Source organism: Bactrocera dorsalis, chromosome 1 (assembly GCF_023373825.1).
Source record: "Bactrocera dorsalis isolate Fly_Bdor chromosome 1, ASM2337382v1, whole genome shotgun sequence".
In the NCBI taxonomy this organism is placed as follows: Eukaryota; Metazoa; Arthropoda; class Insecta; order Diptera; family Tephritidae; genus Bactrocera; species Bactrocera dorsalis.
The window spans coordinates 76,168,226-76,192,409 of record NC_064303.1 but is presented as its reverse complement, the minus strand read 5'-3'; the positions used below and the strand labels follow the sequence as shown (position 1 = coordinate 76,192,409).

The window sequence follows — 24,184 nt, the reverse complement described above, 5'->3', positions numbered from 1 at the left end:
GGCTCGTTGAGCTCCAATAAATATTTTGCAATTATCGCTTATCATTTTTGATAGGAAAATATAATACTCTTGGCGCGCCATATGTTACATGAGGCTATGTTCAGGGAGTAGCATTAATATGTGGATGTAATTTCCGAATAATGTGGCAAATGGAGACCTCTCTGGAATTGTTATGGGGTGGCGTTCGTTGTATGTTAGGCTTGAATTAACAAGCCGACCATTAGCACGAAGCAGACTTTTCGTGTCTAGAAATGATTTTAGAACTTAGACAGAGCTCTTTTAATCAATCGGATTCAATTCTCTTAGTAGTGATATATCACGGCTGAAGTAGCGCGCTTGAGTATATGTGATTAGTGCGACCTTTGCCTTTTCTAACTCTAGGTGCGTCACTGTATTGCAAGGGAAATTAGGTGATTCATTGACTTTGGTTTTAAGCTGCTCAATAAATTTGAATATGTAAGCAACTGCTCTAAGGGCTTAAACCAGAGGGTGGTGGTGGCAAGGTGCAGCGGTCGACAGGATTGTCAGCACTGGCTACGTGTTGCCAAGTGGTTGATCCCATTAGGTCAAGTATTTGAGACTTTCGATTAGAAATGCACGTTTTCCATGCATGTGGTGGTTTTTCTAACCAGGCTAGTTCAATTCCGGAATTTGTTCACAGATATGATTTGCATTTTGTCATGTTTACATGCCTTTGCACCATGGCTACAAATTTGGAAAGTAATAGTGCGCCACGAAGCTCAAGTCGTGCTAAACTTAGCGTTTTTAAAGGAGCCACTTTTGCTTTTGCTACTAATAAGTGGCTTTTGGTCGTGGTGTCACTTTGCGTGCGCACATAGATAGTAGTGCAATATGCCTTCTCAGAGACGGCACAGAAGCCGTGTAATTCGACTTTGTGTTTTCGGGGGAATAGTTTACCCATCGTCATTAAGATTGTTTGCGAACTGGGACCATTTTTCTTACCGAAGAGGTTTGACTTGTTCATCCCAGTCGGTTCCATCTAGCCCTAATTCTTCTATTAAAATTTTCGCTTATATCATAATTGGCGAAAGCCATCGTGCGGTATCGAAAAGAATGATGATACAAATGCAAGCGACAACAGAAATGTTGCCACGAATGCAGTCAATATCGGAGCAAACCTAATAGAAGTCGTATATTTGCAGACAACGTTAATCAATGCTCTCTGAACATGCTCTATAATCAACGTTCTCTGCTGTTTCAACAAGCGAACAGCAAAATTTTCTTGTCTGCAAGTGTCGTCTTAACTCTACCTTCTTGAACATTTTGAGACGGCACCGGCTTGTAATTTGAAATCAAAGCTCTTTTATGCATGTTCTGATAAATAACGTTAGCTTGTTACAGTTTTGGGTAATTTTTCATTTCACTGTAGGTGCCCATTGTTGTTTGCAAAATTAAAAATGGTTTTACTTTAGTGACGGCGAAAACTGCAAGCCTACCGTTTTGCAGTCGTGCTGTGTAGTTTTCTAAAATTGATTTATTTTTAACCTTTTCGTGTTAGAGTTGCTTACAAAATATAAAAAAAAACGACAATCGATTAATATATAATATGATCTCTATTTAGTGTATTCAACAGTTCTTTTTAGTTTTGTGAACTGCTAACTACCAGGTCTCAAATTTGAGACTAACGCTAGAGACTGTTAGTGAACAGTAACTAGTCGCAAATTGAGACTTTACCTCAAAATGTCTCAAATAGTGATTAGAGACTGCTTACAGGATCGCACTTTAATCATCTCTCATTTTTAGCTCTGACACTTCTTTCATTGCTCTCAAACATATAGTTCACAGTGCTATTGAAACTATTACCAACCAGCTGTTGTGTTTTATATGAAGTTAAAGAAAAGCCAAGTCAGTAAAGAAAAAGTGAAAATTTGAGGAAGACGTAAATTATTTATAAAATAGAAGATATTGAAGAGTGTTTTTTATTAAATTTGAAGAAGCGAACTACAAGCCTTCAATTTGTAAAAAATCATAATATTACAAAATGATAAATTCTGTCCAATATAATAATAAGGAGGGCGTACAACTGGACTCGGAAGGATCTCCACCAACGGCGCAATTCCCAACTAGCACGGTAAAAGTAATACTATTTTCCATTTCAATATTTAATTTAAATTGCCAACTTTTATATATAAAAAAGATATTTTATAGATACCAATGTAAATAAAGATTCAAATATTTATAAATAACAAAGAAACCCATACTGTTGTTTTTGATTATAAGCATTATTTTTTGTAGGTATTGTGCACACATGATGGAGTATTACTACGGAGAGGCAGTGTAGAACACATAGCAGATCTGAATAGAAGTGGTTCACTATCGGTCATTAGTTATGATACACCGCGACGTCTATATATTGAATGGCGACCAATTGATAGCATCCTTGTTGCCGATGATAGTCAGGATTGGGCAGTAGTGGATACAATTCCAAGACGTTCGCGCACAATTTCCGAATGTAAAGCATTCAATATAAAGGCCACTCCAGAAACGATAGCATCGAACAAACCACGTTTAATACGCACCCTCCTTGATAATTTGAGTTCAATAATTGTAAAAGACCGTGGCCAAGTAATATGCTTTATTCAGAAAGTCGACAATAACGTGAACAGTGAATTCTTTTTCCAACACGGCAATGCTGATCAATTTTTAAAATCCATGTGCGATCAACACATAATTGAACACACATACAGTAGGTTGGATGGAAGTGCAGAGTATGCAGTACTCAATACGGAAACGCAACAATTAAAACGTACATTTGCCGAATTAAACATCGAGGATCTAAAGAATACAGAATTAAAGAAAGATAAAGGATGGGTGAAGAATACGTGGACTGGTCTACTAGTAACTTTACCTGACATAGCGTCGGGTGTTAAGGGTAGTGTTCCTAGAAATTATGCCATGCGTAATAAACACATAGGTAACAATGATGAAATTTGTAGCTGTAACAGCAGTGAGAGCCAGTCACCGGTAGAAGGTGAGCTTGAAAACGTCAAAGAAGAGGATGAGAAGATAGTCAATACATTGCCAGATCGTCCAATGGTTGAGAGAAGTAAGATTTTCTGCTTTTCCAATTTAATGTAATAATATTAATAACATAATACTTTATTTTACAGTTAAGCCGTTAAATGAAGCACAGTGGTTGGAGTTCCAGTCTGCAGATGGTCGCATTTCTGATGTTGCCGGAATAAAGAACCTTATTTTTCATGGTGGGATTCACTATAATTTACGCGCCGAAGTTTGGAAATATCTGCTCAACTATTACCAATGGGATGATACAAACAAAAGTCTAAAGAATATTATATAATGAAAGCCCAATGGCTATCAATGACTGCTACACAAGAAGAGCACTTCAGCGGTTTTCGTGATCGTAAATGCCAAATCGAAAAGGACGTTAAACGTACAGATCGTACACTGGAATTCTTCGCTGGTGAAGATAATCCAAACTTGATGGTACTACAAGGCATACTTATGACTTATGTAATGTACAACTTTGACTTGGGCTACGTCCAGGGTATGTCTGATCTGCTAGCACCCATACTCTCCATTCAGGTAATATATAATATATATCTACATTTTCAGTAATTACAAATATATATCATGAAACATTTTCCAGGGCAATGAAGTCGATGCATTTTGGTGTTTTGTCGGTTTTATGGATATGGTGTTTGCCAATTTTGACATGGATCAGGCTGCAATGAAAACACAATTTAACCAATTACGTCGTTCAGTAGAAAAAAAGTAGCATTTTTGATACTTGCTTGGGGTCTATTGAAGCTTCTATTTATGTCGCTTTGACCGTTTTTCATTTTGACTAATTTTTTATCACCCTTTCTGCAATCTCATATTGGGTAGTAAAAAATGCTTCCATTTGCTGCCACGTTGGGCATTTTCTTCGCATTGATAGCGAATGCTCTCGATTTTTCTGGTAATGCAGCTGTGCATATATTTACCAGAATGGAGTCCCAATTGCCTGTGGGAACATTCTGTGTCGATAGAACCGACAAACAATTTAAAAGGTAGATTGAAGTTTTTGAATTCTTCACTTGTTTCTTTCTGTATTTTTGGTAAATTCATTAATATCGTCACTTGTTTTTCGACCAATATTTTTTCGTTTTCGTAACGCGCTTTTAGAGCTTCCCAAGAAAAATTGCAATTTTCGTCATTAAGAGTGAACTGTTTCACTATTACCCTGCTTGACCTTTAGTTTTGCATCTGAGGTGATACAATTTCTGCACTTGTGATAATTGGGATGGTTTATGTACACGGCTGTAAACATTTTCCGAAAAGGCGGCCACCTCCCACCTTGTAACCTCCATAAAGTATATCTGTGTCGCATGCTGGTACTTTAAGGTGAATGCCTCTCGGCTGAGAAATAGGGTCAACTGATTTTATTTCTTTTAAGTGATCAGAGATCATGGCTTTTATCTCTTCATATTGAACTAAGCAATGCTCGTAATTTGCGTAAGCCGAGGATTTAAAATTTTCAGCTAGATCTGAGTCGTCAAATTGAGATTCATATGCCGATTGGAGACGTGTCCTGAAATTGTCAAGATATTCTTTTTTGATTTCTAATACCGAATACCTGAATCGGTGACGATGAAAATCAAGCGCAGTAACATATTAGACTGTCACTCTCAGAAATAAATTTAGTGTATGAAATATCTTCACCATTTCTTGTTTTGTATCACCTTGCTTTGAGCGTGTAGCCTCTGCAAGTGTACATGGACTTTTTTGTCAGAAACCATCTTTGGAACTTTTAACAACTGAGTTTAGAGTTTAGATTCCTTTGAGTCTGAACTCATTTAAAAAACGTGTGGAATAAATCAAAAATGTCTCAGTGAAAAGTAGACAGGTAGATATTAAGAAAAAGTTTCGTATATAATGTGATGAATATAAGACTCTTTTGTAAGTAAGAGTTTCAAAGAAAATCAATAAAACCAGTGCCCCTTTGATAAATCAAAATTTCAATAGTATTTTTGTAGATACTTATGTACCTATGTGTTTGAACGAGAACTTTTTAACTCTTGCTCAGTGATATTTGTTGAGTGTTTGGCCTAATTTTAACACAAATGCGTTAAAAATGTTTGTAAAATTCGACAAACACTACTGAGGTCGACTGACAGCTGCTGTAAACACACTGGTTGGCAGATCCCGCTAATTTTTGGCATCATGTTTAAAGACAATTGTACCAATCTAGGACTTTAATCCGCTAAACCTAACCTACTCTCACCTCAAGTCTCTCCCACGGAACCACTGGACAAAGTATTACTTCATGCGAGAGTAGAAGATGTTTAAGTTTTTGATCAAGGTAGCTTCTGAAGCAACCATGCCCACTGAAGATTTCGGTAAGGTGGAAATCCAGGTCCCCATGTCGTTAACCTATCTCGAAATCAATCGGTAGGTCCACCGTCCTTTGCATGAAGTTTGCCACCGTTGCTGTCACATTTCAATGCTCTTAATTCTCTTTTTGCTCTTTTTGGTGTAGCAGACGTCTCTGATAAGTTATATATTCGCGTGAATTCGTCTCCCTGGATGTCAATCGGTGCCATATTGGCTAATAACACAGCAGCGTCATTTGACATGGTTCGGAAGGCACGCGTATTGCTGAAAGCCTATGTACTGTGTTAATTGGTGTAGCAAATGATTTTATTCCTAGCGCCTGTATCTATAATGGAGCCGTATACAGCATAACTGAACTTATTACCTTAGCTATTAAACATCGTCGGCTGGAACGCATACAGCCTTTATATGCTATCATTCTAGATAACGCATTATAAATTTTATTTGTTTTACGTGTCGCATTTTCCAAGTGTTCTTTGAACTAGAGTCTTGAGTCCATTATTACCCCAAGGTACTTCAACTGCGACTGTGATACAATCTCACATTCTCCTATGGTCAGCGGTTTTTTCTCCTCAATTTACCTGGAACTTATGAGAAAGAAAACTGTTTTCTGCTCAGCCAGCTCTAGACTCATGCATGCATGTACATATGTATTACGCTTTAGTATGTTTTACACAATCTTGCTTGTTTCTGTTGATCAAAAACCAAGGGGTATTACTGAATATTTGCCAATGTGGAATTTGAATATATTTTATAAGCAATCCTGTTTGGAGTCATGTGTAGAAGTTCGCGCAAGTGAGGAAAGTTCTCTGAACGCCATTCACTTGGGAGTGACCAGACACGACTTCTGGTCTTTGACCAAGTATCCTCTGGATAGTCTAAGAACATCCGTTTAAAGGTGAGCTAAAGTGAGAAGGCGCAACATCCCCTCCTCAGGGTTGTGCGCTGGGTTTGGACCCGCTACGTAAAAAACGCCCCCAATGAACAGTCAAAAACAGCCTCAGACGAGAAGACTCCGATTCGATTACGATTTGAGAGGATGCTTCATGCACCTGGAATGTCCGGTCCTTTAATTGCGAAGGTGGCGTCGCCCAGCTGGTAAATGTCCTCGTTAGAGTGAAGGCTGACATTACCGCCGACCGAGAAATGCGGTACAAGGACTGAGGCGAGTAGATCCCTGTAGCATTAACTACAGTGGCCATATAAAAGAGCGCAAATTCGGTGAAGGATTCGTGGTGGGAGAGAGACTCATTCGCCGAGTATTTTCATTAAACCCGCTAGATGAACGTCTAGCCACAATCCACATCAAAGCGAGGTTCCTCAACATATCGCTGATTTGCGCACACGCCACGACGGAAGAGAAGAACGATGTGACCAAAGATCTCTTCTATGAGCACACCTATGAGAGCTGCCCCCGCCACGATGTCAAAACCGTGATTGGCGACTTTAACACCAGGGTAGGCAAAAAAGGTATCTTTGGCACAACAGACGGTAAATTCAGCCTCCACGAGGAAACATCCCCAAAGTGGTTTAAACTGTTCGACTTCGCCGGGGCCCGAAATACGGGTGTCTTTGGTACTAGATTCCAGTAAAGAAAAATTCACCAAGCTACCTGGCTGTTTTCGGATCGACAAGCCACCAACCAGATCGATTATGTTATGATAGACGGAAGACACCTCTCCATTGTGTTAGACGTGCGTACGCTAGGAGGTTCTAACATCGACTCGGACCACTATGTTATTGCAGCCAAGATACGCACCTGCCTCTGTGCACCAAAAAACGCACGTCAACAAACACAAGGAAGGTTCGACGTCGACAAGCTGCAATCACAACAGACAGCCGAGCATTTTTCGACTCGACTGCTCTCTGAGAGCAGTCGACAATAACTTGGTATAAGGGAACTGTGAGACGGCATTTCAATCTCCTTACGTACAGCTGCAAACACAACAATTGATTTTCGCAACGCATAAGAACAGGTAGTACGGAACACGGAGTGCCGTGTCGCAGCGGAGAGAAAGCAAATGTAGGAAGTTACAATCAATACCAAGAATTGAAAAGGAAAACAAGACGCTTTTGCAAAAAAAGAGAAAGGCCGAAATGCCTGACGAAGATCTTGATAAGCTGGCCGACAGGGGTAATGCTTGAAAAGTCTACGAAAAGATGCGACATACTAAAATTATGGAGGAAACCCTTCTCCCGCCTGCTGAATGGTACTGAAAGTATGACGTCAGGAAAAGGCGAACTCGATTCCCCAATCGATGACGATCGAGCAGACGTTGTATTGCCCGGGTATGAAAAATTCGAATAGCAATTACCCGCATGAAGAACTACAAAACGGAAGGGGCTGATGGATTGCCGGCCGAGCACGGCGTGGAAGAACTGATAAGGAGCATGTATCAGCTTCTTTGTAGAAAAAGCATGCCCAACGATTGTAATTTAAGTGTGCTCTGCCCAAACCACAAAAAGGGAAACCCCCCAATCTGCGTCAACTACCGTGGGATAAGTCTTCTAAACATCGCGTAAAAGGTTCTATCGAGCGTATTGTGTGAAAGATTAAAGCCCACCGTCAACAAACTGGATGGACCTTATCGGTGTGGCTTTAAACCTGGAAAATCAACAACTGACCAGATATTCACCATACGCCAAATCTTGGAAAAGACCCGTGAAAAGAGAATCGACACTCACCACCTCTACGTCGATTTCAAAGCTACTTTTGACAGAACGAAAAGCAGCTGCCTTTATGCCGCGATGTCTGAATTTGGTAACTAATATGGCTGTGTAAACTGACGTTGGAGGAACAAACTTTTATACAAATGTACAGCTGCTCAACACCCGGACCGTTAGTTAAGCTTTCTCCAGATTGGATAAATGGCTCTGGCAGTGAACGAGGACAAGATGAAATATTTCCTATCATCAAACGAACTGTCGTCGCACTCACGTCACTGTTGACAGTCATAACTTCGATGTTGTAGATGATTTCATCTATCTTGGAACCAGCATCAACACCAACAACAACGTCTGTCTCGAAATCCAACGCAGGATAACTCTTGCCAACAGCTGCTACTTCAGACTGAGTAGGCAATTGAGAGGTAAAGTCCTCTATCGACGAACAAAAATCAAACTCTATAAGTCACTCATTATTCTCTTCCAGCTATATGATTCAGAGGCTTGGACGAAGACAACAACTCTTGAGTCGACGTTGCGAGTTTTCGAGAGAAAAGTTCTGCGAAAGATTTGTGATCCTTTGCGCGTTGGCCACGGCGAATATCCCATTCGATGGAACGAATGTTCAGCGAATCAATAGACAGCGGACCAAGTGGAGAAGGACCTGGCTTCGCTTGGAATCTTCAATTGACACCACCTTGATAAAAGAAGAAACGACTGCTACGGTGTTGCTAACTCGGCTTTAATAGCGTAAGCGGTTTCTACGTCAGTAAAGAAGAAGAATCCTGCTTGTTTTTGTTTGTAAAACCCAAGGAGTATTGTGGGATATATGCCAATGTGGACTTTGAAACAATGTGCGTATCTACATATACATAGTATCTGACGATACACTTTTGTACAAGTATTTAGGTATATATTTTATAATTTAACTTTATTTAAGTTGTACCCGATGTCGATTTATGCGCCCGTATGTACATATGTATGTGCTGTAGGATGTGTCATTCTGAGGCAACCTTTTTTTCAACTGAAAAACAGGCTCAAAACATTCGAAAATGTGTAAAAAAAAGTCATTTAAAAGATGAGCTCTTAATATTAATATTAAGAGGTACCTATTTCAAATTTTCTGTTTTCCACATAAATAATGCGGAGGTTTTATATGTGCACGCGATGGCTGCCAGTAGGGATGGTAAACTCGATTCCGATTCTACTCGAGAATCCAGTTTTCTCGTTAAATAATCGATTTTCTGAATGTCAAGAACCGATTCTTAATCGACTTCGACTACTGAAGATCCATTCCGAAAAATCGATTATTTAACGAGAAAACGCGTTTCTCGAGTAGAATCGGAATCGAGTTTACCATCCCTACCGGCAGCCATCGCGTGCACATAATCGTTAAATAATCGATTTTTCGAATGTCAACAACCGATTCTTAATCGACTTCGACTACTGAAGATCGATTCCGAAAAATCGATTATTTAACGAGAAAACGCGTTTCTCGAGTAGAATCGGAATCGAGTTTACCATCCCTACCGGCAGCCATCGCGTGCACATATAAAACCTCCGCACAATAACCACCACAAAAAAAATGATTTTTTTCCATGTTATTTATATGGAAAACAGAAAATTTGAAATAGGCACCTCTTAATATTAATATTAGAAGCTCATCTTTTGAGTGACTTTTTTTACACATTTTCGAATGTTTTGAGCCTGTTTTTCAGTTGAAAAAAAAAGGTTGCCTCAGAATGGCACACCCTAATATGCATTGGTTCGCAGTACGAAGAAAGCGCGAAAAGAAGATACACCGACCACAGTTAATTTTTATAAATTTATTTTATTTGTAGATATATATACATATTGTTACATAAAGGAGTATTAAGTTGTATTTGTATTGCTATATGCATCCCTTATTATGAACAATAGTTGTAGGTATGTATATGGAATAGCATTTGTCTTGTTGTAGACATCTGGCGCCGCGGCTGTCTGCTTGTCGAAACAATAGACATCTGGCGCCGCAATGTCTGCTTGTCTACTTCAACAATTGCTGAGTCTGGCGCCGCGGCTGTCTGCTTGCGTCTGGCGCCGTATAGCATTATGTTCTGGTAATTTCCAGACGCAATATTCTAGAAGGACATGTCGGCATCAGCAAGAAGTGCGTGGCTATATAAGCCGTGGCAGCGCCAACGTAATCAGTCAGTGCTAAGGGTAAACTGTTATAGTGTAGACGAGTTGTAAAATAAAGAGTTGTTGAATTGAATTAAAAAGTAAACGGTTTTATTTGTCAATCAAGAGATACGAACCTAGTAAAGTGAAACTAGCAAGGAGTAAATTCGTAACAATTGGTGTCAGAAGTGGGATTGTCAAATAATCCAAATTCAAGATGGTTAAATTCGGAGAATTGAGAATTCAGCAATTAAAAAAGGAACTGGAGGAGCGTAATTTGCCGATAAGCGGGCAAAAGGCGGATCTGCAGGCACGATTACGTGAAGCAATGGAAGCGGATGGAATTAATGTGGACGAGTTCGAATTTGATGGGCCAGAAACTTCTACAAAGGTAGAAGAAAAAGTGGAAGAACAACGAACATCATCGAGTGTGGACATGAACATGCTATTAGTGGCTATTAAGTAAATGGCAGAAAATGCAGTGCAAACAGAAAATCGTTTGGCACAGCAAATGATGCAAATAGCTGAAAATACATCACAGTTAGAGTCTCGCCTTACACAACAGATTACGGAAAATACTACACAACTACAAAAACAAGTGAAAGAGAAATTTTCAAAATTTGAAGACGAATTAAGCACTTTAAAAAAATGTCGAAGAAAATTTAAAATCAGAAGTTCTTCAATTAAGTAATCGTGTGCGAGAACTGCAACTACATGGCCCTGCACCATCAACAAATAATCAAAGATTGAAGGCACCCACATTCGATGGAAGTATTCCATTTCAAATTTTCAAACTTCAGTTTGAAAAGACAGCAATGGCCAATAACTGGAATGCAGCGGACAAAGTGACGTCCTTGTTTGTATCATTGAAAGGACCTGCGGCAGAAATCCTTCAGACTATTCCAGACTGTGAACGGGACAACTATGAGGCATTGATGAGGGCGATAGAAAGACGATATGGTAGTGAGCACCGGAAACAAATATACCAGATCGAACTGCAAAATAGGGGTCAGAAGATGAACGAGTGATTGCAAGAGTTCGCAACTGAAATAGAACGACTGGCTCATTTGGCAAATGCATATGCACCTGTGGATTACATTGAGAGGGTAAAAATTCAATGTTTCATAAATGGAATTCAAGATGTGGACACCAAACGCGCCAAAAAGAACGTTTGCTGAAACGGTTTCGCACGCCCTCACACAGGAAACAGCTTCCCTACTAAGTAAACCAGCACACAAAGTACAAAGAGTTGAAATGGAACAACCGGCGCTGATGGAAGAAATATTGAAGACTCTGAAAACAATTGCTGCACAGCGAGTAAATACAACAGGCAGATGTTTCAACTGTGGAAAAGCGGGTCACTTTGCCCGAAATTGCAATATAAAGGTAAACCCATCAAAACGGAAACAACAAACAGAACATCGAAAGGGGATTCACCACAAAAATGCGGATGCATTATCACGTCGCCCTTGTCCACTGGAATGTAAACATTTATCGTACCTGGGAAAGCGAAGATGGCAAACAGTCTCGTCTGCTGATCATAGTACCTAAGTCCATGATCCCGAAAGTGTTGAAAGAATATCACAATGGACCTAGTGGAGGGCACCTTGGAATTACGAAAACTATAGAGAAGATTAAACAACGGTTCTACTGGATCGGTTATCGAGATTCCATAGCAGAATGGATAAGTAATTGCGTAGAGTGCATGGCAGCTAAAGGTCCTAAAGCCAAAAGTCGCGGTAAGCTACAACAGTACAACGTGGGATCACCATTTGAACGAGTAGCAATGGATGTTGCAGGTCCGTTTCCAACCAGTACGGCCGGAAACAAATATCTACTGGTTGTCATGGACTATTTCAGTAAATGGCCAGAAGTATATGCCTTACCAAACCAAGAAGCGAAGACAGTAGCCGAAACGTTTGTAGAAAATTGGATAACAAGTTTCGGAGTGCCCGTCGAATTACGCTCAGATCAAGGCAGAAATTTCGAAGCTTCCAGTTTCCAAGAAGTCTGTACATTATTGGGCATCCACAAGACACGGACAACAGCGTTACACCCACAATCAGATGGGATGGTAGAGAGATTCAACCGAACGCTCGAAGAACATCTGCGGAAAATCGTTGATAAAGACCAACGGAATTGGGACAAGTGCATCCAGATGTTCCTGCTGGCGGATCGTTCAGCGAAGCACGAGACAACTGGTTACACGCCAGCAAAGATTATTTTCGGATCTGATCTGCGACTCCCTGCTGATCTTAAGTTTGGAACGAATCCTACAGCTGTAAGAAATGATGGAGATTATTGTTCTGCCTTAAAGGAAGAAATGAATGAATTGCATCTAATGGTAAGACAGCATACGCATCTGATGAGCAATAAGATGAAGGACCGGTTCGATCAAGCGGCAAATTCAAAAGGTTTTGAAGAAGGTGATCTGGTCCTGTTGTACAATCCACTTCGAAAAAAAAAGGCTTGTCCCCGAAACTGCAGACAACCTGGGAAGGACCCTATATGGTGATGAAACGACTTAATGACGTGGTATACCGCATACAAAGAAATGGGAAAGCACGATTTAAAATGAAATTAGTACATTTGGAGAGGCTCGCCCCATTTGGTTCAAGAGGATTTGTGCCCAATCGGGACGATTAGGCTTTAGTGGAGGGCAGTGTTACAAAAAGTAGTATTAAGTTGTATTTGTATTGCTATATGAATCCCTTATTATGAACAATAGTTGTAGGTATATGGAATAGCATTTGTCTTGTTTTAGACATCTGGCGCCGCGGCTGTCTGCTTGTCGAAACAATAGACATCTGGCGCCGCAATGTCTGCTTGTCTACTTCAACAATTGCTGAGTCTGGCGCCGCGGCTGTCTGCTTGCGTCTGGCGCCGTATAGCATTATGTTCTGGTAATTTCCAGACGCAATATTCTAGAAGGACATGTCGGCATCAGCGAGAAGTCCGTGGCTATATAAGCCGTGGCAGCGCCAACGTAATCAATCAGTGCTAAGGGTAAACTGTTATAGTGTAGACGAGTTGTAAAATAAAGAGTTGTTGAATTGAATTAAACAGTAAACGGTTTTATTTGTCAATCCAGAGATACGAACCTAGTAAAGTGAAACCAGCAAGGAGTAAATTCGTAACAATATGTATATGTGTAAATATACTGATTTGAGTATATGTATTACACATATGTAATGAGTTAATGCAATTAATGAGCAAGTTATGCTTTTTGTATGTCATATAAATAGTATGTGACAAAAGATTTTATTTGCACATATGTATATTAGGGTGTGTCATTCTGAGGCAACCTTTTTTTTCAACTGAAAAACAGGCTAAAAACTTTCGAAAATGTGAAAAAAAGTCACTCAAAAGATGAGCTCTTAATATTAATATTAAAAGGCGTTGTACGTTTCACCTTAAACTAAGCGAGATAGATATAGGGTTATGTATATATTGTATGTATAAATGATCAGGATGACGAGAAAAGTTGAAATTCGATTGACTGCCTGTCTGCCCATCCGTCCGTGCAAGCTATAATTTGAGTAAAAATTGAGATATCTTAAAGAAATTCGTATTCCTAGATGGGCGTAATCGGACCACTGTCACGCCCACAAATCGCCATTAACCGAAAAGACATAAAGTGCCATAACTGAGCACCAAATAAAGATATAAGGCTGTAATTTGTTACAAAGGATCGTAGTGGCAAGGGGAAAATTTGTTTGAAAAAGTGGGAGTGGCCCCGCCCAAGTGAATAAGTTTTGTTCTGTTTAAATAGTTGTCTTGTGACAAGTGGAATAGGAAAGATAAGTTTTGAAATATCGGGAAGCAGAAGTTTTATTTGGTTACTGTTGCAACACATTATTGTAATAACGGGGTAAGCATCAAAATAATTTACGCGTTTCTGGTAAAATACAACGGAAAATAAGGCTTCTTTAGGTGCATAATTTGGCGCCGCGATTTGAAGATTCCGTTGGAAAGAGTAATCCGGCAGACTCCGCAGCAACGGAAATTCAATATTATTCTATTTTAATTTTAGTTTATCCCAAAAATTATTAAAATTGAGAAAAATATTTCGTAGTTTTTTGTTATTATTGTGTGATTTTAAGACGTAAATATAATTAGTGTTCGAAAAGTTTTGAAGTGTGCCGAAAAAACTATACATTTTGCTAATTTAGTGCGGAATTCGAATTGAGTATATTTCTTATAAATTTTTTTTATTCAATTTACACATGCGTTCATTAACAACTACTTTAACCTACAAATATATTTGCATAGCTCATTGATTTCACCGTGGAACATTTTTGGGATTATTGTCTGGGGGGTGAGAAATTCCAAGTCAGGGTGATGGCACTAGGTCAGTAAAGTAAAACCCTCAAAGAGTTTGGCGTTCGTATGTGTCAGTTTTTTTTATGACCTTTTAATTTTTTTCCTTATCTTGATGTTTTTTCGCTTAGTTGTAACATTTTGGCAAAAACGTAGTTTAACATAACTCGCGAATCACTTGTCCGATTTTGATAAAACAAATTTAGAAAAATTAAGAATTACTTTCTATTTGTTTTTATTTGTTTTTATTCAAAAAAGTGTCATTTATTGCCATTTTTATAAATTTTCCCCAATAACTCCAGACTTCTGGCCATAAACTATTAAAATAATAAAGTAAACATTTCTATAATTTTTTATTTTTTTTATTTATTTATTTTTATTTATTTTAATAAATATTGCCAAACCTTTTTCGATGGTGGTTGTTCGGGACTAGTGGCATCGCATTCATCGCTATCATCAGTTTCTGTTGGCCCTTCTGCATCTCCTGAAAATTCCTTATCATCAAGATCATTTCGTCTTGCCACACAAACTTACTTCTTCTTCCCCTTTACTGGCGTAGACACCGCTTACGCGATTATAGCCGAGTCAACAACAGCGCGCCAGACGTTTCTTCTCTTCGCTACGTGGCGCCAATTGGATATTCCAAGCGAGGCCAGGTCCTTCTCCACTTGGTCCTTCCAACGGAGTGGAGGTCTTCCTCTTCCTCTGCTTTCCGCGGCGGGTAGTGCGTCGAATACTTTCAGAGCTGGAGTGTCTTTATCTATCCGGACAACATGACCTAGCCAGCGTAGCCGCTGTCTTTTAATTCGCTGAACTATGTCAATGTCGTCGTATATCTCGTACAGCTCATCGTTCAATCGAATACGATATTCGCCGTGGCCAATGCGCAAAGGACCATAAATCTTTCGCAGAACTTTTCTCTCGAAAACTCGCAACGTCGACTCATCTGTTGTTGTCATCGTCCAAGCCTCTGCACCATATAGCAGGACGGGAATTATGAGCGACTTATACAATTTGGCTTTTGTACGTCGAGAGAGGACGTTACTTTTCAATTGCCTACTCAGTCCGAAGTAGCACCTGTTGGCAAGAGCGTGCGTTGGATTTCCAGGCTGACATTGCTGGTGGTGTTAATGCTGGTTCCTAAATAGACGAAATTATCACAACTTCAAAGTTATGACTGTCAAAAGTGACGTGAGAGCCAAGTCGCAACTGCGACGACTGTTTGTTTGATGACAGGAGATATTTCGTCTTGCCCTCGTTCACTGCCAGACCCATTTGCGTTGCTTCCTTGTTCAGTCTGGAGAAAGCAGAACTAACGGCGCGGGTGTTGAGGCCGATAATATCAATATCATTGGCATATGCTAGCAGCTGTACACTCTTATGAAAGATTGTACCTGCTCGATTAAGTTCTGCAGCTCGAATAATTTTCTCAAGCAGCAGATTGAAGAAGTCGCACGATAGGGAGTCGCCTTGTCTGAAACGTCGTTCGGTATCGAACGGCTCGGAGAGGTCCTTCCCGATCCTGACGGAGCTTTTTGTGCTGCTCAACGTCAGTTTACACAGCCGTATTAGTTTTGCGGGGATACCAAATTCAGACATCGCGGCATAAACGCAGCTTCTTTTCGTGCTGTCGAAAGCAGCTTTGAAATCGACGAAGAGGTGGTGTGTGTCGATTCTCCTTTCACATGTCTTTTCCCAGATTTGGCGCATGGTGAATATCTAGTCGGTTGGTGATTTGCCAGGTCTAAAGCCACACTGATAAGGTCCAATCAGTTTGTTGCCGGTGGGCTTTAATCTTTCACACAATACGCTCGACAGAACCTTATATGCGATGTTGAGGAGGCTAATCCCACGGTAGTTGACGCAGATTGTGGGGTCTCCTTTTTTATGGATTGGGCATAGCACACTTAAATTCCAATCGTTGGGCATACTTTCGTCCGACCATATGCACCTTATCAGCTCTTCGCCGCCGTGTTTGAATAGCTCGGCCGGCAATCCATCGGCCCCTGCCGCTTTGTTGTTCTTCAGGCGGGTAATTGCTATTCGAACTTCTTCATAGTCGGGCAATGGAACGTCTGCACCATCGTCATCGATTGGGGAATCCGGTTCACCTTCTCCTGGTGATGTGCGTTCACTGCCATTTAGCTGGCTGGAGAAGTGTTCCCTCCATAATTTAAGTATGCTCTGGGCATCTGTGACTAGATCACCTTTGGGGGTTCTACAAGAGTATACTCCGGTCTTGAAACCTTCTGTAAGCCGCCGCATCTTTTCGTAGAATTTTCGAGCATTGCCCTTGTCGGCCAGCTTATCAAGCTGTTCGTACTCACGCATTTCGGCCTCTTTCTTTTTCTGTCTACAAATGCGTCTCGCTTCCCTCTTCAACTTACTCCACCAACAAATTTCCGCAATTATTGCACTCGGCGACTTTTTGCCTCTATATCTGTAATTTTTTTTTTATTAAAATGAGTTCGAAAAAATAAAAAATCAGTATTACCTAATTTCAAATGGCATAGCAACTTGATGATAGCGTTCACCTTGTTCATCAGATGCGGTAGCCAATTGTTTGCTGAAGTAGTCCAGATGATCATGTAAATAATGGGTTTTCAAGGACATGTGGACACCAATTTCCGAGAATGCTCTTAACATCCTTGCGACAGAAACATCGTAGTTGTTAGAACGATGCTTTCCCAACAAGCCTTCTATTACTTCTTTGATTCCCTGCCATGCATTCAATTCAGCGTCAATCAAAATATTGTTGAATGTGTCACTTTTAATCAGCTTTCGTATATCTGGACCATTTAGTACGCCTGATTTGAAAAAATTAATTTGTTAATATGGAAAACCATGGGAAATGAATGTTTATAACTCACCTTCTTTAATTTTACTTTCGCTGAGTCTGGGGTAAATTAGTTTCAAAAACAAGAAAACTTCATCTCTTTTGGCGACAGTTTTGATAAAATTCTTAACAATTCCAAGTTTAATATGCAGTGGATGCAGCAATATCTTCTCCTTCGGCACTAGAGGCTCACGAATAATATTGGCCGTTTGTAACCTGCTGTGCTCTCTGAGTTTCCATCCGTGGCATGCATATTGGTCACCGGAAAATCGTGTGTCCCAATCGCACAAAAAGCACATATATTTTATATAGCCGCTTTGAAGGCCGCAAAGCATTGCTACAACTTTTAAATCGCAGCATATGCGCCACATATGCTTGGCGTAGTTAACCATTTTTAAAATATTTTCCAGTGCATCATATGTTTCTTTCGTTTCTGTACTATAGGCAATTGGAACTGAAGGTTTTTTATTGGTCTTATGCAGTAAAACATCCTTCAAGCTGAGTTTTGAACTGTCAATATGTAATCTCCAGTCATCTGCTTCATATTTTCTTTCCATTGCGTTCATAAATTTTCCTACATCCGGGCAATATGCAGAAGTTTTTTTATCTTTCACAAGGAATAAACTTTGGAGTGTTGCCTGACGACTTCGATAAGCTGTGACTTTCACACCGGGTGCCAACAAATTGTTTGATTTCAAAATGGAAGCCAGCTCTTCCGATTTATGCTGTGTTAATTCCAACTTGGCAACAATTGAATCAAGCTTAGTTTGATTTATTAAAATTGGCTCTTTGGATACTGATGGCTCATATGGGGGATCATCACGTGCATGATATGTCGGAGCAGTCTTAAAGAAAAAAAAACTGGGCTAGAAGCTTTTGGCACAGGAATGTGGTCCGAATGAGGCAATTGTGTTGCGTCACTTGCAACACCAACGTAATTATACGATTTTCTTATCCTTTTTGCGGCTCCTTTATTCGCACATGCATAGAAATTCAATTGTGACCTTCGCCAGGATTAGTCCAAGTCATTGGGATACCGAATGGCATACTTTCACGTCTTCTATATTTCCAATCCATTAGACGGCTGTAGCAGCTTTTACACACTATATTTGGTACCCAATTTTCGTTCACTATGACATTTTGGTTGAAGTACATCTCGTATGTTTGAACAAAATCAGTATTGAAATTTCCCCTTTTTTATGTGTTGAGACATATTGACCACAGCAGTAGCAAAAGCTATTTATATCTGGCTTGCACAGTTCCATACTTTGATCTATTTTGTTCACTTTTAAAAAAATTGAGAAAAATTACTTTTACTGTTCGCGTTCGTAGGCACTTGTTGAATGACAAAAATAACATAACAAGTGTGAGAAAGAGAAGAAGTATAATGACAATGTATATTTTATGTGAACATTACAGAGCCAGTGTTGCTGGATTTTTTATGAATTTAAAAAAAATATATTTCAACTTTTAGGAAAAAAATACTTTTTTCCCTTCATACATTCATTTTTAACTTCGAAAGTGTTGCACAAATAGGAAACCGGTATAGAACCAGATTAGAGAAACTGTAATTCTTAATTTTTCTAAATTTGTTTCATCAAAATCGGACAAATGGTTCGCGAGTTATGTTAAACTACGTTTTTGCCAAAATGTTACAACTAAGCGAAAAAACATCAAGATAAGGAAAAAATCTAAAAGGTCATAAAAAAAACTGACACATACGAACGCCAAACCCTTTGAAGGTTTTACTATACTGACCTAGTACCATCACCCTGACTTGGCATTTCTCACCCCTCAGATTAGCTGTTGTACTGTGTTTCATAACGAATTTTTTATTATTGCTTTTATTAAAAATTATTTAATTTTGGAAATATGAAATAAAAAAGCAAAAAATAAAATTACAGGTTTTTACTCATAATTTGATACAATAAATCTTTTAAGTTAATTAATTAAAATCTCATCTTCAATAAGTAACTCATATACGTTGTGTATTATTTAACAGGTTCTTATTTTTACAGATAAATGCCACGTGTTCGTGGAAGAGGATTAAATATTGGTCGATGCACCCGGAACGCGCAATTAGTCCATGATCGTAGACTTAATAGATCAGTCGAAGAACAATCGGCGGATAATATAAATTTAAGAAATCAAATCAACCAACGCACATAGAGAACATAACCAACGGCGAATGCAGTATAATCGAACATTGGTACGATCATTACTTCATTGTCTCGCGTTTGAAAATGATCTTGAAATAAACCATTCGTCACGTCAATAAATCACGATCGGTAGTATGGACAATGAGTGTCAACATTGTCATGCTTTCAAGTACAAAGGTGAATCAGCTGGTTTATGTTGCGCATGTGGGTAAATTCAAAAAACTGCCCAAAATTTGATTTCTAGAGTAGAATACCCCCTTAAATAATTTTGGTTGGTTTTCGAGACCAAATACTCCTATGAGCGTAGTTAAGCTCTTTGCTCAGTAAGGCAGTGTTGCCATTAGAAATTTCTGGCTTTTTACAATTTGGCGTGTCTGGTTGTAATTTTTTGGTATTGACCGCTGATTTGATAGGACTCGATTTCTACTGCTCAAAGTACATTCGCACCTTGCGTTTGGTTTTCCTTCGCTGTCCGGGTGCCTGCATAGTGGCTGCTATCAGTGGTTTTGTTATTGTTTGATTGCGTCCTTTGCCTACTTTCCATTTCAGCTGAATACTGCGATGACTCATCATCGCCGCTATAGTTTTTATTGCCAATCGTTGTTTTGTGGGCTTGAGAAAGCTGAAGTAGGCATTTAAGGTATACCTACGGCTTTGCTGCTGAGGCTGCAGCACTCATTATTGTTTGTTTTGTTTTTTGTTTTTATTTATTTACTATTAATTAATGTTTATTATTAATACTTTGTGTGCGATGGTTTTTATTTGATTGTTTGTATTCTTTTTGCCAACTTCTGTGGCTAGATGAGTTAGCTCTCCCTCCTCAACACGCGGCACCGGACGAGAACACGTCAACACACAACACCAACGCGATCCACATATGAAGACACCACACATGCAGACATTTCACATGAAGACACCTCACACTAGTACACACGGATATGCACCACTCATGTGGACATCACACCACAACTCTACACTACCCAACAATCAAAACCAACCGCTGCAGAAGAAGAGGTGGTTTGCTTTCCTCAATTTCGCACCGAACGAACGTCCGTCGCAGCATCAGTTAATTTAACATTCCGCATCCATACATCCGTCTTTAGCACCGAGGTAGGTGGTGGCTAAGAGCAAGGAGGCAAACATTGGTCCTTCGAACCATAGCGAGAGGCACTATTAAAAAGTAAACAAAAAAAAATTGCGGTAACACACAAGCACATACATATGTACATATGTTTAACAACATTTACCTAGTGAACAATTAAAATAGTGGAAAAAAGTGAGAAATTGACGGTGCAGTGACCATATAAAAGTCCTGTGCAGAGGCGAGATATACTTGTATATACGTATACATATGTACATATACTTACATAGTGTGATACTAGGCAAAACATTTGCCCTCATAAAATATAAAAATCAAAAAAAGAAGGTGTAAACTATACGAGTAAAATATAATAAAAGGAGCGGCGCGAAATAAATAAAATAGCGGATGCGAAGCCGGATAAAACATCAAAAATATATACATAAATAACCACAACGGGAGTGAATTAATGTTAAACCAAGAAAAATATTAAAAACAACAACATCACCAGCTCGCCACAAAGTCAGCACAACCAAAGGACCATTGTAGAAACCTACAAGTAACAATTCCTATCACCCCTACAAACGCAGACTAAAGCTTATAGAATTTACCTAGTTTTGATTAAAATTTTATTTATTGTATCAATATATTGGAAAATCTTTTATTAAAAATATTTGAAGAATATATCTATTTTTTTTTATTATTACAAGTAGTTTTGTTTAGTATTCTATATATTACACAGTACAACAGCTAATCTTGGGGGTGAGAAATTCCAAGTCAGGGTGATGGTACTAGGTCAGTATAGTAAAACCCTCAAAGGGTTTGGCGTTCGTATGTGTCAGTTTTTTTTATGATCTTTTAAATTTTTTCCTTATCTTGATGTTTTTTCGCGAACCACTTGTCCAATTTTGATGAAATAAATTTAGAAAAATTAAGAATTACAATTTCTATTTGCTTTTATTCAAAAAAGTGTCATTTATCGCCTTTTTTATAAATTTTTTTTTAGGCTATATTTATTAAAATAAATAAAAATAAATAAATAAAATAAAAATAAAAAATTATAAAAAATGTTTACTTTATTTTTTTATCAGCCTATGGCCAGAAGTCTGGAGTTATTGGGGAAACCAAACACCCAAAATATATCGGTAATGCGCCTATATTGTAACCTCTTTACTGTTTTTAAGTCCTTTTATTTAAATCTCTGTGCCAAAGAATCAACTATTTCGATCAGGTGATCTGTGCTGTTGACGACCATATGATTCTTTTGTTACTTGTATGATTCTACAAATGCACATACACCCCTACTGTTCCCAAAACCCCTGGCGGAAAACCAAGTGAGTTCTATCGTTTCCTATAAGTATATTTACATATGAATATGCATGTGTATGGTTAAAAAAAAGCGCAAAAAATAAAAATTAAGATAAATTTGCGATTCTAACCATCCGTTAGAATAAAAGAAGAGAAATGCGTTGCCAAACTGTATTCGGTTTATTTCCCAGTAAAAACCGAAATACCGTTAAAAAGAAAACAGTTTGGTAATACGTATAATAAATAATTAATTGCTGATAAATGCTAACCGTTGTGTGAAAACACAAAATTATCTCCACAACAAAAATATTTTTTCAAGTATTCACTTCCACTAATTTCCAGCGGTACCCCTTATATCTACTTAATCAAATATACATAAGCAGAACTGCTTAAAATAAGCTAAAGGCGAATCATAAGCAGACAAAATAGAGAAAATATTCTTAAAAGCATACATATGCGTAAATGAAATTATATATTAGTACATCATTTACATACATATGTATATCCCACATATATATACTATATATAACGTACAAAGAGTATAACTTACTCTTGTGTACATATGTATGTATATAACATTAACTGATTAAATACGTCTAACAACTAGAGATGAGCGATATTGTGATTTTTCGATATCTGTGATTTCAGTGATTGCTATTTTTAAATCACTGTGATTTTATATTGCTATTGCGATCGCAACTAAGTCGACGTTCAAAATTTGTTGTTGTAGCGGCAGATTCTGCCAATTTGACACTGTTTGGCCGAATAAAAGTCCGGGTCTGTTCCACTTACGTAGACCCGACTGTCGTGGGAACGACGGAAACATTTTGTCGTTATTGGCGGCAAATTCTCTTTTGGATCCTGTAACTCGAATCAAGTTTTTCCGCCTTTCTTTTCACAACATTTTCGCAAATGTTGGAGCGGTTCGGCTACCTGACACTTAGAGCGTATTGCATAGTTCATTTGAATATTGGTATGATGGTTTCACACATTTCTTAGAAGGAATTACCATTAGTGTGGTTGATAATTTGTTTGTTTAGAATACCCGCTTTTAATATTTTCAAGACCAAATAATTAACGCGAGTTTCCTAATCTTTGGAAAAATATTAAAAACCCGTAATTTTTTCATTCCATCATTTTTTCTGATATTAATTAGTTACAATTCTTGTTTTCATCACAACAAGAAACACAAAAATTTTATTAAAACAAATTAAAATATTCCATTTTGATTATATTTCATCTACCACATCAAACATCACACTTCACAGTTTCGAACTGCGATCGCAATTCACAGGTTCGAACTGCGATCACTGTATCAAACTGCGATCGCAATCGCAGTTTATAGAAGCGAACTGCTATTTATAAAAAGTGATCGCAGTTGCGATTTGCGATTTTTCAATCACAGTGAAAAAATCACCGGTAGTGAAATATCGCTCATCACTACTAACAACATATAAGAGTAAATTCGATATATTTACATATATACATACATATACATACGTACTGCTAACTTATATACATACGGGAGCATTATAAGTACATACATACATATACGCGGAAAACATCTGGTAAAAATTTACCCCATGTACATCGTGTACAATTTAAATAAAATATACATTTTTCAATTAATACGTCAAAAATTTTATATGATCGCAGCATCAGTACGTTATTAAGCGGCGGAAAATTTATTATAATGCAAATAATATAAAATATTTATACAACCGTACATCGTCACATATGTAAATACGCATATTGCTTCAAAATCCACTTATAGAGGCCATACACGGGCACACGTGTGCGTTCGATCGGTATGTGTAAACATGCGGTATACTCGTGTATGGGCTTGTTCGCGTACCGATCCATGTTCGCGAAAATGTTTGATTTTTTACGATCGGTGCGCGAACATGTTTATCGTGTATGGCAGAGATAAAGAGATGTTTAACTCCTCTCTCACTGGAAGTGAGAGAACAATTGCTAAACGTCAAAACCACCTAAACTCGAGAAACTGTCAAAGTTTAGGTGGTTTTGACGTTTAGCAATTGGAAGCGAGCGATGGCCAGATTGAAATCTTACCAAAAAATATATAAACCAAGGGATTTGTTGCATCGTTCAAGACCACTTATAAAAAAATTAAAACAATGAAAATTAAGTAAATATGGGATATTTAAAGGTATTTGATGAAACGTTTTGTAATTTGAGGCATCATAGTATTATTTTCAATGGAAAATGATTAAAAAAATTTAATGAATGACAGCTAACAAGTTTAAGTCTTTTTATTGGGTATTGAAAGGTCAAAATTCA

At 38.4% G+C, this 24,184-nt stretch overlaps 1 pseudogene; it reads left to right on the top strand.

Moving 5' to 3' along the window:
* Nucleotides 1-1,865: 1,865 nt before the first annotated feature.
* LOC125776859 (TBC1 domain family member 15-like) lies at nt 1,866-21,975 on the top strand (annotated as a pseudogene).
* Nucleotides 21,976-24,184: the final 2,209 nt, after the last annotated feature.